Consider the following 18,180-nt stretch of genomic DNA (forward strand, 5'->3'; position numbering starts at 1 on the left):
AAATAAATAAACATCATTTAAGGAGGTGAAAGATCTATGATTCTATAATATACTATGATAAAGCAAACAAAATTTTTAAAAAAAAAAGTTCTTTCAAAAGTTTGCATTTATGAAAAAATGCCAAAATAAGATAACATAACAACGAAGAAAAACAAAATTCATATTGGCCGACTGTTACTAGCAATAATGATATTTATTTAAAAATTTAAACAACTAGCTGCAGCATACTAGTTGCCCCACTCTTCTGATAGAGTAAATGAGCCGAGCCTGGGTGTGCCCACGCTCGGTATATCAAAGAATTCATACTTAATAGGGATGATAAGCTCAATCATGCTTGGTATACATTTTGTATAATATGTTTTTATAATATGAATTCAAGAATTTTCCTATAATATATTTTTTATATATTATAGGATACTTATAAGTATCTCTTTTGTTTTGTTTCTTTTATCATGCTTGGTTCACTTGATCAACATGTAAGTTCAGAATTCACATAAAGCAAAATCACTTCAAGAGATCAAGGAGAGAATAGATTCTAGAAGTGTGCAAGATCAAACACCATAATGAAACCATAAGACAACTTGTGGAGGCAGAACATGTTTTTCATTGACTTTGAAATTGAAAACAATAAATCAATAATCCATATATATCCAACAGTAAAAGAATAATAAAAGTGATCCAGTCAATCTGATCAGGATTCAAGCAATCGTCAAAATGACTTAAAAGTTAAAACCTACAAGAATGATAAAAAATACTGCATTAACCCTTATTTCTAAAAAAGACTGTAATGCCCCAAAATTTTAACCCAAATTTAAGAGGAATTTTTTTTTTATAACAGCGGTTTCCAAGTAATATTATGGGGTTAAACATTCTGGAACATTACCGTGAAGATAAAACCCAAAACATTCGTTTTATTTCAATATCAATTAACATTAGAGTTTTAAATGATATGAACAGTTAAAATTTACAATAAACTCAAGCGATCCCTGGAACAATAAATCCAAAAATCTCGATCCGATGTCTCATCCCGCAGCCGCTCATAAACCCTATTCTTTACCTGAAAAATAGTAAATTGATTGGAATTAGACTACCACGTCTAAGTAGGAATTACTGTAAATTTGGCAAATATACTAAGTAACAAGTATGCAAGGGATTTGTTTAATTACGGACAATAAAACATAGCATGAGAATATGAACATTACTAAACTACTGCACATTGTTAATTTAAGTTTCTAGCTAGAATATATGAACACTACCAAGACCAAATCAACCATTGCAGGAGTACAGAATTCATTTCATGATAAGGTAATATCATTTGCAGCATTTAAATATATCATGGCCACCGATTCCATTGAATGCTTAAAAGTAAGTGAAGCAGACTATGCAACAACTATAACAAACATATACATAAGCAAGTAAAGCGAATTGTGCAACAGCAGCAACATGCATATCAGTCATGTAACAACCACAATATGAATTCAATTATCTCATATCTACACCTTTCAGTATTTCATTTCATCACAAGCTCAGAACATGCTGGAAGAATATAAACATGTCTCCCTAGTAATTTCAATCACTGTGATACTTAAAATATTCTAATTGATGTTTATTTTTTCTTATCCCGCGGGTACACACGGACCAAGGCAACCATCACAGAAGAGAACGTTCGGGGGTATATTATTCAAAGTTGTTTTATTAACCCGAACATTCTAACTGTGACTGAAATCCCAAGGGAGCGGCCAGTGACCGAGAGAAACTCCCAAAGGCCAAAACCAAAACAGGATGCATCCCTAACTTCTGCAGAAGAACATGGAACTACCACCTAGGACACATTTGGTAATCCGGGTCCCCCAACTCTGAGGACTGGGACCAACGAGTCGCTTTACGCTCGAAACTAAACACATGTCCCCAGAGTTTTGTACCACCTACCCTCTCCAAGGTAAGCCCGAATCTGAGTGGGTTAATCTTTTCATTTAATTATTTTCCCGAAGTATGGGGCATTTCCCCAACTTCTTTCTACTATCATAGTAGTACAATTCTCAACCTTAGTCATTTTACCAAGGTGTATAGAACAGTCCCAATCATTTGTCATATTAATTGCATAACCCACCCAAAGTGCTATGGTGCCTTTAAACCAGTCAAGCACAAAAGTTATTATTTAATTTCCTTACCAATATACTTGAACCAGACCACGTACCTACATTAGGTACTTAAACCGTATCGCCCCTTGGGCAAGGTTTCCCTAAACAATTAAATTTAAGTTTCTTATCAGTATTATGATCATTATTCTAAATGCTTCGGTACCTTTAAATTGTAAAGTACCAAGACCCCGGTACCTTTAAACCAGTTGGTCGCACAACCTTTATGATTAAGTTTTCATCATTTTTCTTGCCATAACACACAGACTAATAGCCCAAATACCCGTATCGGGTAATCCAATCTGTCTTGCCCATTAGGCAAGGCACATGTTTAAAGATTGCAGCGTACACCAGGTTATGTGTTGAGTCAACCTCTAATATATAACGGCTTCTATGTATGCTCAGCATAGTTTATTGTCATGTAGGGTCTCAATATTGAAATGAAAATTTCCCACAAACATGGTAACTACCAGTATCTTCAACAGCTAACATGAGTTATCATAAGCATGCCATATCTCACAACATAAGACATAGACAAAAATAGGCTAACAGGAATTCACCTAGACAAGTTAGGGTTTACATAATGAAATAGTTTCAATCGGCCAGCATAAACATGCTATGTTTTACAGGATGAAACCATTAGCATCTGTCAACATAAATTATGTTGTGTTCAACATAGGTTTACAGAATAAAATAATCAAAATCGGCTGATCATAAACTATGCTAAGTTCAGCATAACTTTACAGAATAAAGTAATCAACATCGGCCAATCATAAACTATGATAGTTCAGCATAGCTTTACAAACTAAAACAATCAACATCGGTTAATCATAAACTATGCTAAGTTCAGCATAACTTTACAGAATAAAGTAATCAACATCGGCCAATCATAAACTATGATAGTTCAGCATAGCTTTACAGAATAAAACAATTAACATCGGCTAATCATAAACTATGCTAAGTTCAGCATAACTTTACAGAATAAAGTAATCAACATCGGCCAATCATAAACTATGATAGTTCAGCATAGCTTTACAAAATAAAACAATCAACATCGGCTAATCATAAACTATGCTAAGTTCAGCATAACTTTACAGAATAAAATAATCAACATCGGTCAATCATAAACTATGATAGTTCAGCATAGCTTTACAGAATAAAACATTCAACATCGGCTAATCATAAACTATGATAGTTCAGCATAGCTTTATAGAATAAAACAATCAACATCGGCTAATCATAAACTATGCCAAGTTCAGCATAACTTTACAGAATAAAGTAATCAACATCGGTTAATCATAAACTATGATAGTTCAGCATATCTTTACAGAATAAAACATTCAACATCGGCTAATCATAAACTATGACAGTTCAGCATAGCTTTACAGAATAAAACAATCAACATCGGTTAATCATAAACTATGCTAAGTTCAGCATAACTTTACAGAATAAAGTAATCAACATCGACCAATCATAAACTATGATAGTTCAGCATAGCTTTACAGAATAAAACAATCAACATCGGCTAATCATAAACTATGTTAAGTTCAGCATAGCTTTACAGAATAAAATAATCAACATCGGCTGATGTAATTTAGCATAATCAGGTTATAGATTGGAACGGATGCAATCGGCCAACGTAAATCAACACAAGCGTGATATATGTTTCAGAATAAGAAAGATATGATTTGTCAATCAAAATTTACATAAGCCTAATTTGTATTACAACATTAATTATACAAAAAAATCAGCATTCGTCATCACAAGTCTGGAAGAAAACCCCTCCAAATTTGGGTTTATCCACTGCTACCTCCAAAGTCCTCTTTTTACGGAACTGTGAAACACGGACAGTCCCCTTTTTCTCTTTTTTTTTCCATAATAATCTGAAACCCCCAAATCGCAGATTTGGGGTTTTCGGTTTGGGGTTGACAGACGACCCCAAATTGGGGATTTTCCCCCTCCCCTTTTACAAATCGATCGATTTGGGTTTTGGACAACCCACACCCCACCAAACCCATGATTGACCTGAACAAAATTTACAGAAACCCTACCCTAAATCCCAAATTTTTGATTTGGGGATTCACGGCAAACCCAAAACCCCAATTTCTCGAGTTAGGAGTTACGGCAAATCCAAAGCATGCTTGAAAACTCAGTAGATATGTGAAATCACAGTAAAACCTACCTTTTTCCAGCGTGATGGTGGTTGATGTTGTGAGAGGGAGGTTTCGCCGGCGTTCACGGCTCCACTACCGAGCACGACCGAGAGGAACAGGGAGACGAGAGGAGAGGCAGGTTCGGCTATCGTGCAAGGTCGCCGGCAGCATTGACCGGCGTCGGCGATGGTCGAGGTTGCTGCACGCAGGTAGACAGAGAGAAAAGAAAGAAATAGGGAGGTAGAGAGTGCAGGAGGAGAAGGAAGAGATGAGTGGGTGGGAGAGCGAGAGAAGAGGGATTTATAAGAGGGTGGCCTGCGAAATGGAAGGGTTGTTACCCCCCCCCACACCGGCGGTTGCGCACTATCTCAGCCCCCTCCTCTACATGATACAACCTGCGTTAGGGTTCTGAGAGAACCCTAACGACTGAGAGAACCCTAACGCCCCTTCTTATCAGGCAAGGCTTGTAGCAGCCCCAACCATTTTTAACTTAAAGCCCCCTTTTTTCATGTTTACCTTTTTGACGCACCACTGTTCCGGGTTTGGTTTGACCGAACCCGTGACCCGCGACCCATCACAGCGAGGTCCAGGTTTGGGCATGTCCGGGTCCACCAGAGGATCCGGTGTAATACCCGTGAATTTTAATAAACAAATAAACTTGAGATTTAAATCGTTAAGTTGTTTCGAGGTTATTTTTTTTATTGTTTTAATTGTTTATTCGTGATTGGATCTTGGATAACCTATTTGGATCTTCAATGTTGGATCCCTAATATCCTATATAAAACTCCGCTATTCCATTCGGATCTTAGATATCGGACCACGAACCTTAAATTGAATATTTAATGATAGACGTTGGTCAAATGGATTGGATCCTCGAAGTTTAAATCAAATTTTTAATGATAAAATTTCTATATTGGGTCTACAACACTTTAGTGGGATTGGTATAGCCTAGGCGATGTTCGGATCCATAACATTGCATTTGGATCTTCGACATCGGAACTTCAATATTAATCTGGATCCTTGTATGGAAACCGTAAGGACCAATATATATTTAGTTGGATCCATAATAATTCATTTGGATCCATAGTTCCAAAACATATAATTAAAACTTCAGATTTCTGGATCCAAATTTATTAAAAGGATTTACGAAGCACAATGGATCCTGGATCCATATTAAGTAATGTCAATTTTTGGTTAACGTAAACGGATCCATATTAACCTATGAAAGACCCACAAGATCGTATTGAAGAATAAACCAAATGTATTAAGAATATAATACTTTACCGCCTAAGAAAGAGATCCAGATCCACGAACGGATCCGGATAAGTCGAATAAGGATCCATAAAAAAACCATATATATATATGTATAATAGTATATATATATGTATATATATATATGTATATATATATATATGTATATATATATATATAAAAATAAACATATTGCGTGGATCCATAGTTGGATCTATTTGGATCCGACCTTCGGATCCACTCCGTAAAGTTGTCACGAATCCACATCGCTTGAAGGACACAGATCCAACACGCGGTTGGATCCCGGGTCTCGGATTTGGACCCAGGCCCGCACCTAGCGTAATGAAAAAAAAGAAGAAAAAGGCAACCCGATATGGGTTGCCCGATAAAACAAAAAAAAAAGGAAAGTTAGGGTTGAGTGTGAACCCTAACTGATATCGCAGGGGAGGGGGTGGGCCGGAGAGCAGCCGGCGGGGGCGAGAGTAACGGCCTCCTCCATTTTCGGGAGGCCACCCTTCTACTAAAGAGGGATCCGGGACTCCTCTTCCTCCTGTTTCCTGCTCTCATCTCCCTCTCTGTTTCACACCTCCCCGCGCAACAGCAAGCCGTCGGCGCCGACGATCCGGTTCTTGCGATAACGGCCACCTCCTGTGGTTTCTTACGCCAGTCAAGGTAGGACCTTTGTGCTTTTCTCTTGGGTATTGAGAGTGTCGAGCATGTTGAAGTGGGTTACAGGGAAGCCCTAACTCGAGCGACTGGGGTCCCTCTGATTTTCGGTCGCCATGGAACCCTGGCTCATGGCTGACGGAAACCCCAAGTCGGAATTGGGTGTTTCGACAACTGCGAAACCCAATAGTTGGAAATTTGGGAATCCGAAATCCCAAACCCCTGATTTGGGAAATTTCGGATTTGTCCCACCGTTAAAAGGTAATTGGCTTGGGTATTCTGCCAAGTATGGAAGGGGTTTTTCCCTGGATGAGTTCAAATTTTTGAAGAGAGTAGATGACTTGAAGTCATGGAAACCGAGATTTTTCCGATCTCCCTGAGTGGTGGTCTTCAGCGAAAGTTTTGTTTGATAGGCCGAAGGGTAGTCTAGCTACCTGGTAATTGTTGTGTGTGCTTTAATCTTTCCATGCACATTGTATCTGAACAAGCCGTTATTAGTGTCCTTGCCTCTAAGATTTATCTGTGATGGATAGCATGCTTCGTGAAATTCCAGTTAAAGTTGGATTCAGTATTTTTTTTCATGCTTCAGTTGAGGCAGCTTTACCACGTTATCATTAGTGGTCTGTCAGGTTTCCTTTTTGTTCTCTCTTGTCATTGCGCTGAAATGAATTGTCTTTTACTTAAGGTACACTAGTAAATAGGTTATTAGTAGGAATTGAATTGTTGCATGGATCCATGGCAAAATTAAATTTTGTTTCTAAGATAAGTTCGGGGCCCAAGCTGTACGCCACACACTGTTTTGATTCCGGTCATTCGTTGTGATTTTCTGTACATAGGGTAACAGGAATAACATGTTTGTATAAGGTAGGTTAGGACTATGCGATGAACTTGGAAAAAAAAATGTGTATGCTCGGGTAAAGTGATGCATGGTTAAGTGCACTACAGATTCCTATACATGCTCAATTATTAGATGGAATCACTTGTGTTTTAATTAATTGTTAAATTGCTGCAAATGTACTAATGAAATACATATATATATGTGTATATTTTTGTGTTATCATAATGACAAGAATGTGTGTCTGCAGTTGGATCTGAACATGTGCATATTCCTTTTGATTTTCACATGAGTAATCAATGACAACTTAGCTGCCTATTATAATGATTTTCGATTTCACATAAAGCTGCCTGTACTCCATAATTCCAAATGTCATGTTAACTGCCTGTTATTATGATATTTTGTTTTATATGAAATTTCATATTTAATCTGATGTTAGTGTCTATTTAGCTGCCTATTATGATGAGATTTTGTATCATAGGAAGCTGCATATTTAATTGATGCCTGTGTAATTGTACACTAAGCAAGGGTTCAACCTCTCCTACTAGGTTGCATGTCAAGCTGATCCTTAATGGTTTTTTTTATGCATAATGAGGGGCTATTCGAGTTACTACTTAGCTGTATATGAAATTGATATACACAAGTGGGTTATAACACACCTGAGATATCTTGGTATGATCACTAGATGAATCAATGTGGTCAACCTAACTAGATGGATACCCAGTGTGGGTACTTGGACTGTTAGCCTGTGTACTATGGCAATAAAACTAAGGAGAAATTTAATCGTGCTTGCCTGGTTTAAAGGCACCGGAACACTCTGAGTGGGTTTGTACAATCAAAAAAAAAATTTGGGATGTTTAGGCCTTGGTAAAGTGATTAAGGTCGGGAACCTACTACTAAGATAGTAGGGGGTAGTTTGGGGAAAACGCTCCTCTACTTTGAATAATTTACATAAATGAAAAAATTAACTCACTCAGATTCGGGCTTACCTTGGAGAGGGTAGGTGGTACAAAACTCCAGGGACGTGTTTATCTGTTTCGAGCTAAAGTGACTCGTTGGTCCCCAGTCCTCGAAGTTGGGGGGACCCAGACTACCAATGTGTCCTAGGTGGTAGCTCTTTGTTCTTCTGCAGAAGTTAGGGATGCATCTTGTTTTGGTTTTGGCCTTTGGGAGGTTCTCTCGGTCACTGGCCGCTCCCTTAGGATTTTCAGTCTCAGTTAGAATGTTCGGGTTAATAAAACAACTTTGAATAATATACCCCCCGAACGTTCTCTTCTGTGATGGTTGCCTTGGCCCGTGTGTACCCACGGGATAAGAAAAGATAAACAATTAGAACAGCTAGGTATCACAGTGAGTGGAGTTACTAAAGAGACAATTTCATATTCTTTCTAGCATGCTTTATGTTCTGAGCGTGTGATGAAATGCAAATCCTGAAATGTGTGGATATGAAGTAATTGTGATGAAATGCAAATCCTGAAATGTGTGGATATGAAGTAATTGAATTCATATTGTGACCATTACCTGAAAGTGGTGCATGTTACTGTTATTGTTGTTGCATAAAAGCTTTACTTGCTTAATTATAGCTGTTGTATAACCTGATTACTTAGATGTATGTCTGTTATTGCTATTGAATAGTTTGCTTTACGTGCTTTGGTATATGCTAAAGATTCACACTTGACACTCACATCACATACTTGACACATGATATACCTGCAAGAAAAATTACAGTTTTCCTACTTAGACGTGGTAGTCTAATTCCAATCAATTTACTATTTTTCAGGTAGAGAATAGGGTTTATGAGCGGCTGCGGGATGAGACATCGGATCGAGATTTTTGGATTTATTGTTCCAGGGATAGTTTGAGCTCCTTTTATGTTTTTAAAACTCTGATGCCATTATTCATTGATAGCGAAATAAAATAAATGTTTTGGCTTTCTCTCCACTGTAATGTTCCAGGATGTTTAACCCCATAATATTACTTGTTTCCGTTGTTATATATATATAAAAAAAATCCTCTTAAATTTGGGTTAAAATTTTGGGGTGTTACATCCGGACCCATTTTAAAACGTTTAACTTATTAGATATTTAAGTTTTTAAAATGTAACTCTAAAAAAAATTCAGTGGATTCAGTTACAATATTATGGATCCCTACTAACTTATTATGGATCCAAAGTCCATTCGGCTTTGTAAGTCCCCTTACTAAATCTGGATCCAGGGATCCAAAGTTTTGATCATATGATTTGGAACTATGGATCCAACTTGCACTATCGTGGTTTCCACGTGACTTATAATGGATCCAAGTAAATTTTAATTGGTTCCCTACCCTTTTTACCTCTTCGATGTCTCGGATCCAAAAGAAATATTGTGGGTCTAAACTTCGCATAAGCTACTACGGATCCCATGAAAGTTTTATAGATCCGATGTAAAAAATTTCCTGATGAAAAATCTGGTTTCAACATTGTGGATCAACTCGATTCCTCCTGGAACCAATATCCAATATGACCCTGATATGGAGGATCCAATATCAGAGATCCAATCCATTTCTTAAATTCCCATATTGGTCATCCAAATTAAAATGTTTGAGATCTATGAACTAAGATCCAAATGGAAAAATCGAAGTTCTGAACAGGGTATTAAGGTTCCAACATTGAAGATCCAAATAGGTTATCCAAGATCCAATTACGAATAAATAATTAAAACAATAAAATATTTTTGTATCACCTTAATGACTTAAAATCTAAGTTTATTTATCTGATAAAAATCGCGGGTATTACAAAGACAACCAAATAAACTCAGTTAAACCACAAAATGTGAAATGTTTCTCAACCAATATATTGTTCATTCATGGGACTCAAATAAGAATATAAATGATCATCATATTGATAACACAAAAGAAAAAGACCATCATGTTATTGCAACGGAAAAATGAAACAAATAGTCTCTAACAATCCCCTGTTCCCTAAATGTACTTTTTAAAGAGAATGAAGGAATCAAACCTCTACTCACGAGCTAAACCTCACACCACACAAGTCAGACACCAGCCCTATATCACTCGAAAACTCTTCATCAAAGCAAAATATGGGCCTCCCAGTCCAGTTAAAAAAAAAATTAAAAGCTCATTCCTAGCCCAGCTCCGATTCCATATGAAATAGATTTTTATCCATTTTTGTAGCCCATCCCTGACTGCAGCAAATAGTTTGATTTGTCCATATGAAATAGATTTTTATTAATAATTGTAGCCATTTTTATTTTATCTCAAAAAAAATAAACGACGTTGGGTACTGGGCCGGGCTACAAAAATGGATAAAAATCTATTTCATATGGAATCAGGGCTGAGCTAGGACTGGGCTTTTAAAAAATAAAAAATAAATAACTGTTTCGGGAGGCTACCGTAACAGTTATTTTTTTTTTTTTAAATCCCAGTCCTAGCCGGCTAGCCCAGCCCTGATTCCATATGAAATAGATTTTTATCCATTTTTGTAGCCCAGCCTAGTCCTACCCAGCCCTGACTGCAGCAAATAGTTTGATTTGTCCATATGAAGTAGATTTTTATTAATAATTGTAGCCATTTTTATTTTATGTCAAAAAAAAATTTTGGGGATGCTGCCCCCGAACCAATGTTGTGCAGTACCTGAGGCGTACGCCTCAGAGGCAAAGCGCAGGCTCAATGCCTTGCTTCGCCTCATCGCATTTATTGTGAGAGGCGTACGCCTCAGTACCTGAGGCGTACGCCTCAGTTCCTCTCACAACAAATTTTGGATGACCGAGCGAATCGAGAGGTCGCCGGACGTCAGTGGAAGAGAGAGGAACATACCTGAACAGAGACATTGCCAACGTTGATCGAGGTCTTCGGATGTCAACAAAGGAGGAGGTCGCCGATCGTCAGAGGTCGCCAATTGTCGGAGGTAGCAGATCGACGGAGGTAGCAGATCGTCGGAGGTCGCAGATCGTCGGAGGTCGCAGATCGTCGGAGGTCGCCGGTCGTCGGAGGTCGCCGGTGGCCGAAAATGAGAGAGAGAGAGAGAGAGAGGAGTCGGGTGAAAAAGCAAAACTTCGTTCTTAAGTTTTCACGATTTTTTTAAAATGTTTGTTTTGCCCTTATTCAAAAAAAAAAATTTAGTTTCTTGTTTTTCACGTGTCATTTTGGTTTTGAAAAAGGGTAAAATTGGTATTTCGCAAACGCGTCCCCCTTTAAAGGGGGACGCGATTCCCTTTAAAAGGGGGTGCATTTTCCTTTAAAGGGAAACGCGTCCCTTTAAAAGAGGGACGCGTCTCCCTTTAAAGGGAGATGCGTCCCCCTATAAAGAGAAGCGCGTCCCCCTTTAAAGGGGGATGCGCTTCTTCTTTTTTGTGTGCGCTTCCCTGTGTGTTTTGGAAGCGCCGCGTTTCACGCTTCTGAAACGTGTCTCGGGGAAGTGCGCTTCCCCTTATACATATGTGTTTCCGGTAACTCTGGCATAGACTCTGCTATTGGTTTTTTGCTGGTCTTATTGCTGTTGAGGCCTCTGTTGTTGTTATTGTTGTTGTTGTTGTTGTTGTTGTTGTTGTTGTTGTTGTTGTTGTTGTTGTTGTTGTTGTTGTTATTGTTGTTGTTGTTGTTGTTCTCCCTGAGTTGCTGGCTGGTTCGGACAGTAGGGAGCGATGTGCTCAGGCTACTGGCACCGGTAGCAAACCCCCTTGAACATCAGGCAAAAGCCCTGAGGATGACTTTCGTTACACCTGCGACACATTGATTTGGCCTTCCCCTGTTGCTGCCTCTGTTGAGGTTGTCTCTGATGTGCACCCTGCTGACGTCCCTCCTGGGTCCGCTGCCTCTTGCCTTCCTGTTCCTTGCGGGTGGGTTCTTCCTCGCACCACCAGCCGAACTACCCCCGTTGTTTCCCTTTTTCTACGAGTCGGTTGGGTGTTGGCCTGTGGTCTTGGGCATTGAAAAAAAAATTATTTCTGTCTGTATATGTTGTGGTTTCCTGACAGCATACACAGGCCCAAACTGGGCCTGTGAATATGCTGTCAGACCCAGCCGATAGGGTCGGCTGGGCTGGGTGTTTTCCCTTCAAAAAAAAAAATGGGTATATCGCGTAATGAGCAAATAGTTTTTTTTTATTGTGTTGTTCCCTGACAGCATACGCAGGCCCAAACTGGGTCTGTGTATATCTTGTTGGACCCAGCCGACAGGGTCGGCTGGGCTGGGTTTGTTCTTTTCAAATATATATATATATATATATATATATATATATATATATATATACATATGTATATATATAACAAACAGTTTTTTTTTGGGGTTACTGTTGGCAGGCTGACACCCAGTCGAGTAGCACTCGACTGGCTGCCAGCATGCTGGCAGGGTGCGTCAGGCTCAGCCCCCAGTTGGCTGGGAGTTAGGCGAGCCTATGACAGGGTCGTGGCAGGCCCAGCTGATCCAATCGGTTGGGTACTGACATGTGTGGTAGGTGATGTTTTACAAAAAAAAAAAATATGAGAAGAACACACAACACTAAAGTCACTATGGTTCCCCTTTGTGTTGTATGCTTCCGGACAGCATACACAGTCCCTGATTTGGGCCTGTGAATATACTGTCAGACCCAGCCGACCTGTCGGCTGGGCTGGGTTGTTAAATAGAAAAAAAATTTAGGGGGGTTTTTATTTCTATGTTCAATACCCTGATTTATTATTGATAAACACAGTGCCAGCACACCCGCCCTTGTATTAGTCCAATTAACAGAATTTTCTCATATTGGGATCGTATCATGTTAGCAACCTAATGCTGTTAGCTTATGAAAGCAGGACCTGGTTGTGTGATTAGTAAAGTTTGGAATTCTAATCTCTTGATGCATGATAAATTTTGAGAATGAGTTATGTACCTACATTTTTATTTTCCCTATATGTTAGGAGTTGAAGTTGTTTATATGTTTGTTGGAACATGCTTAAACATTATTCCATGACAAAGTTTGTTTTGGGTGCTTACACATTGATGGACTTGACGTGTGTTGTTGCATACACATAAATACATGAATGCTCTTTTGTCCAGCCCAATACGATTCATGGTTAAGGGCCTGTTTGGTAATGATTGCATAAAGATGCATGCATGCGCATACCAAGTATATGCACAGGAAAAGGGGTATAATGTGGGCAGTTCAATTTGCATATGGGAATGTCATATTTCATGTTCATTGTCAAGGGATTAATTTGGTACATATATGACTCTACCTTGGAGGCATGTTGATACCACTGCATACATTACATATGGTTATGATTCTTGCATTAGTGCTTCGGTGATCAAAATGAATCATCGAGGGTTTGGTAAGCCCGAGTTGTGGAATTGTTTCCCTTACTCATTTCAATGCACCGCAAAAATCATGTTTTATTAATATTTCATTTTATTGCACTGTTCTATATGTTTCCATAGGCCGGAGTCCTGTGATGGCTCTCGCGAGATAGATGCGAGCTTTTATCTTTATTTTTGCATATGATGTTGCAAAACTTAAGAAATTAATTTTTAATAAAAAGTAATAATAAAGCACAGTGTAATATACCTTCTGGGATCACCCATCAGGAGAATGGGGATCTTAGAGATCCGGTCTTGGGGAGACTGTGAGGATACAAAACTCCGTGTGCTTAATTTGGTCCCCTGAACCCGATACTGAGGTTCATTCTCATGGCCACGGTTTTAGGGAGAGTCTGTCACTTTACCTGGGGGTGGTGTGTTTTGACACAGCTGTTGTTTTTTGTACCAAGGAAGTGGCACTTGTGGGCGTGGGGTGTCCTTTGTGTCCCCGACATTAGATGTGGAGGTCTAATGTTCCGAAGGTGATTCGGTCGAAGGCTAAGTTTGAAACCTAGTAATAAAATACAAATTGTGTGCTAAGCTACCCTGGGAACCTGACCTCGGGGTTTGTACCTGTTTGGTGTATTCGCGGGCAACGATAATTAAAAAGAGAAAACTTAAAGTTGTATGCATTTAATAGGGCATGCATAGGGAAACAAAAGACTTAAAGGAAAGATAATAAAATGATTCATGCACTGCACAAAAGTCATGCATTTTCCTGTTATGCATTAGATCATGCATACTTTAATGGTTCCTTTAATCAATACATGATGGTAAGTGTTGAATGTTTATTTCTTGTTGCATGCTGAAGTTTTATTACATGCTATTGTTTTACTGTCTTTGCATGCTTAGCATTTATGATTGTTGCATGAATAAATTCTCAAATGTTATAAACTGTCTTGTATGTATTTCCCTCAATTGTTGCATGATATCTTATCTTAACCATTTATCTCACTTGTTTCATTAAGTAGTTGTGCTCATGATTTCGATTCTGACACCCTACTTCATTGGTTTTTCGCAGGAACAGGTGATCAGTGAAGTCGACAGCTACTGGAAGGGCGCGAGAGTCACACTGAGTTTTGACAACTTCATTTGTGGACAGAGTGGTTCTTTCTTTATTTTGGTCCTTCAGTCTAGTATTCTTTTCATTTACTTATTTTTCATCAGTGATTACGTTACTTTCTGTTGAGTGAAACACTGTTTTTGAGATTAGTTTTTAACTCATGAATAAAGGTATTGGTTTAGTTTTATGGATGATAATTGCAAGTTCGTTTGTGGTATCTGGCTATCCAGTTGGAATTGGAACTGTGAGGACCCCGGGTCTCTGGGAAGTTTTCCGCACTGTTTAAAAAAAAATTACCGCATTTTCAAAGGGGATGAGTTGGGGTCGTTACAATCTTCAACTTTCAAGAGGACTGTTGGCATTTTAGAGTAACTAATTGTATGTATTGTTTCGTTTGTGATTATTGCACATTCTTGAATTTTCCAACCTTTTGTGGAAATGCACTAGAAGGATGAGATGTACTCCTCGATCATCGACACAAGCCTCACAGCTAGGGTCTCACCTACTAATTAAAATAGCTTTCCAACAATGATATTGATCTAAATCTAGAAAATTATGCATTCAATGTTTTAGGGATGATGATCAAAGAGGTTGTAATGAAAGCCTTTAGTAGGACTCCTTTATTGTGGAATTCCCTCATGAATTCCATCAGAACATCTCCTCAACACGCTCATACCCATTTAAAAAGCTCAAAGGTGAAGCCATCGGGATCTGGGTAGTCTTACCTTTAGCCATGGACCATATGGTATTCCTAACCTGTAGTTTCTGAAAAGGGTGCCTCCAGGTGCCAGGCTTTCTTCCAATTTTCTATAAAAGCTACTACTAATAGACCCACTACCAAGGGTGGAATGTTGAAGATGTTCTTAAAATCGGAAGATACTTTCAACAACAATTCCTCTCCTTCCACCAAACTACCTTCACTCTGATAATCCAAATGGTATTAGCTCTCCTTCTTAGAGACTCATATCCTGTGGAAGAACGTGTATTCTATTCAATCTGGTTGTGGCCAACCTGACCTTTGTTTCCACTTTCAGTTTCTCTCACTTGAACCATTCATAGGTCTTTCCCAAAGTCCTCTAAATGTCCCCATCAAGAGATACAGAATCAGCATAGCTAGAATCAAACTGCTTAAGTTGTAAATCTTCAAGATCTATCTCATAGTCCGTGATATCATTAAGACTAGGCCCACCCTCATTTCTCCGCCACTCAATAGTTTTACGCTTGAAGTTTACCGTTTTCCTCCCGAGACAGAACCTTATTAATTTACATTCAACCCCGCAGCTCCACCACCCTACTACTTTATCTCTAGAGTTGGGGACTCTAAACCACCAGGTTCCAATTTGAATAGGGATTTGTTGATTGCATGCTTATCCCATTCCATTAAAAGCATCAATTTTCTTTAGTTGTTTAGACAAAAAATTGACGCTGTTATTAGATATTTGTTTTGATCAAAAATGCCAATTGAAGGAATTGACAATTCTAATATGATGGTGGAAAAAAGAACAGGTCCCTAAGTGTAGACGTCACCATCGATACAATGGTAGAAAGATTTCTACTTATCATTCATGGAGGGAAAAATGTTCATAAAGCTCATAGCCCTTACAGTGTTTGTTCACTACTTAAATGAGCCAGAACGCATCACGTAGTCTTTCGATTCTGGTTCAAATTGTGAGTAGGTAATTTCATTTAGTTCACTAGTAAATTGCATCAAAGCATCGTCGGTACGGTAGGTGAGGTTGGTAAGTATGAAGGATTGGATGAGATATGATAGTAAGGCACCTCCTCATAGTGATAAAATTAGAATGGCAAAGACAGCAGCGATTGAAGTTCCAATCGAAAAGCTTCACAAGTGGTCAGATGGCAGAACTGTTTGTTCTAATAGCAAACACTAGCTGCAAGTTAGAGCTTATAAGAGAGGGGAAAACGGAAAGATAGACATCCTCCTATTTCTTCCATCTTAAAACGTAAAAATATGACATTCATTTTAGGAAAAAGAAAGGCTTCATCTTTATCTGATAGATTTCATTTCCGATGAAATTAAACGACGGAAATCCAAACCATTTTAGCTGTAGCTGCCCAAGCCCTAAAAAACAACCAAACAAAACGGTGCATACCGTATCCATTCGAGGGGATAAGATCGATCCCTACCCCCAACCTGCCCTTCACGAATCAACATCCAGACCGACGTCGAAACGCGAGTCGCGGATGCGGATCATGCCATCATCACCAAACTTAAACGGCAGATCCAACTTTCAGCTGGATCCTTAGCCATTAATTCTTTCAATTGGTCAGACAAATTGGAAGGTGAGGCATACAATGAATTTGCTTTATTCAAGGAAATGTTGAACGGAACCTCATCAAAGTCACACACACACATACATGCACCCAATACTAAGAAGAGAAGAAGGGGAAAGGGAAAAAGGAAAAGGGGAATGGTTAAAGAATATATGCATTTGAACATATTGGGCAGGAGACCAAGAACCAAGAAACCCAACATCAATCAAAAGACAAGAAGAAGAAGGGTTTACCTGGAGAGCAGTTTGAATCCTCCACTTGGAACCAGAGAGAGAGAGAGAGAGGGTTTGGGTTCAGCCTTTCTCTGCCACCCTGACCTTGACTCGTACCTGCATGCGGCCGCGAGTCCGCCGCTATCATGTCAATGAGTAGGGGGTCGGGAGCGTGTTGTTCTTTTAGGTACTGGTACTGGGTCCGGGAGGGTCCCACCGAACCTCCTATAAACAGAACCATATTCGGGTCTGAAAATAGATAGCGTCAGCTGGATGTTGCGGGGGTGTCGTGTGTTCTCCCTCAAAGACACGGTTTTCTAGAGTGCGTGTTTGGGTCCGAATGAGCGCTAAGTATACAAGCATGTGGGACTTGTATCCTCGTGTGTGTCAGCATCACTTAGCATCGGAGACCGGTGCGGTTGCAAAGACTTAAGTATCCTTCTCCCGCCATTCTCGTCATGAAACGATGATTTGAGAAAAAGACGAAAATATCCTTCATCCAGAAAAAGGAGTTCAGTTTTCGCCCTAAGCAGTAAACTCTTATGCTGCCAGCGGAATACCCTTTGACAACGCACCATCTGCTGCAACAAGAGCTCATTTTGACGACACACACTTTATTGTCGTTTGTTGTCGTCGAAACACCATTTGTCGTCGTCTGCTACCATCAGAGCACCATTTGCTGTCGTCTGTTGTCGTTGGAGTACCCTTTACCGTCGTCCTGAGTCCAGGATCCCACCTTGGTTTTTAGCTCGTGTTACAGCACCATGCAACCTTCTCGTCCGTGCCTTGCGTTACAAAACATTCTTGGGTTCGTTCCTACCTCGTAGAGATAACTATAAATCGATCGACTGGTTTGATCATTAGTGGTCGTCATAGGGGCATTTGTTGGTCATCTTTTTTTACAGTCTTTTCTTCTTCTTTGTTTTCGTTAGGCAGCATGAAAAAAAGCAACGACACACAAGCATTCCAAGAAGTGTCATTAAGGCATCGTGAGTATCTTTCCATGTCATCATGCTACTGTTGAAGAACGTATGTCGTCATGAGTATCATTAGGGCATTGTTTTGTTATTGCAGGTGAATGTATTTTCGACGGTTGAAAAATTAAAGATATTTGTAGGGATGTGGGACTTGTTGACAAGAATGCTTGTTGACAAGAATGCTTGTTTACAGAAGCGAGAAAGGGCCTCTACCCCATCCGGTATCATCCATTCACTCAGTATATGCAATGTAACGCAAATCA

General features: G+C 39.2%; 1 protein-coding gene across 2 annotated transcripts in view; it reads right to left on the reverse strand.

The window, feature by feature from the left end:
- The window catches only part of LOC149816632 (uncharacterized), a 165,381-nt gene extending 148,288 nt beyond the window's left edge, over nt 1-17,093 (reverse strand). Inside the window, exon 1 of one of the 2 annotated variants that reach the window (XM_089987355.1) lies at nt 16,962-17,093. The gene's annotated coding sequence lies outside the window, so the exon portion shown is untranslated. The remainder of the gene's footprint in view (nt 1-16,961) is intronic. The other variant, XM_089987352.1, reaches the window with a different exon arrangement.
- Between the last annotated feature and the right edge of the window lie 1,087 nt (nt 17,094-18,180).

This window comes from Nuphar pumila, chromosome 14 (genome assembly GCF_984573655.1).
Source record: "Nuphar pumila chromosome 14, dmNupPumi1.hap1.1, whole genome shotgun sequence".
Lineage (NCBI taxonomy): Eukaryota > Viridiplantae > Streptophyta > Magnoliopsida > Nymphaeales > Nymphaeaceae > Nuphar > Nuphar pumila.